Here is a 659-nt window from a genome sequence, read left to right as displayed (position 1 = left end):
AATTCAATGGGTACAGACTTCAGTCCAGTTTGGGGGTTCTCCAATGGAAGATCCCAGTACACACATTAGGGACTTCATAGAGATCTGCGACACCTTCAGGTTCAATGGTGTTTCTAAAGATGCTGTGAAGCTGAGACTGTTCCCATTATCTCTGAGGGACAAAGCTAAGAGCTGCTTACACTCTCTACCAGCTGGTTCGATTACTACTTGGGAAGATCTTGCTCAGAAGTTTCTTACTAAATTCTTCCATATGGCGAAGAGAGCTACAATCAGGAATGCTCTTACTCAATTTGCGTAGCAATCAGGAGAATCTTTATATGAAGCTTGGGAGCGCTACAAGGAGATGCTTAGGAAGTGTCCTCATCATAGAATGCCTGATTGGATGATCATCAATTGTTTTTACAATGGGTTGGGAGCACAGTCCAGACCCATGCTCGATGCAGCAGCAGGTGGAGTATTATGGGCAAAGAGCTATGAGGAAGCTTATGATCTAATTGAACTAATGGATGCTAATGAATATCAGTATCCATCCCAGAGATTTCCACAGAGCAAGGTAACAGGAGTTCTTGAGGTGGATACAGCTACGACTATCACTGCTCAACTAAAGGCGTTGTCTATGAAGATCGATTCTCTGGCTAACTATGGTGTTAAGCAGATAA

At 43.2% G+C, this 659-nt stretch overlaps 1 non-coding gene across 1 annotated transcript; it reads right to left on the bottom strand.

Moving 5' to 3' along the window:
- Positions 1-265: 265 nt before the first annotated feature.
- On the bottom strand, positions 266-372 carry LOC141663274 (small nucleolar RNA R71). Its single transcript, XR_012551351.1, has one exon. It is a non-coding gene; the product is annotated as a small nucleolar RNA R71 (small nucleolar RNA).
- Between the last annotated feature and the right edge of the window lie 287 nt (positions 373-659).

This window comes from Apium graveolens, chromosome 5, assembly GCF_009905375.1.
Source record: "Apium graveolens cultivar Ventura chromosome 5, ASM990537v1, whole genome shotgun sequence".
NCBI classification, from domain to species: domain Eukaryota; kingdom Viridiplantae; phylum Streptophyta; class Magnoliopsida; order Apiales; family Apiaceae; genus Apium; species Apium graveolens.
The sequence above is the reverse complement of the archived record's forward strand: the minus strand, read 5'-3'. Positions and strand labels throughout refer to the sequence as shown.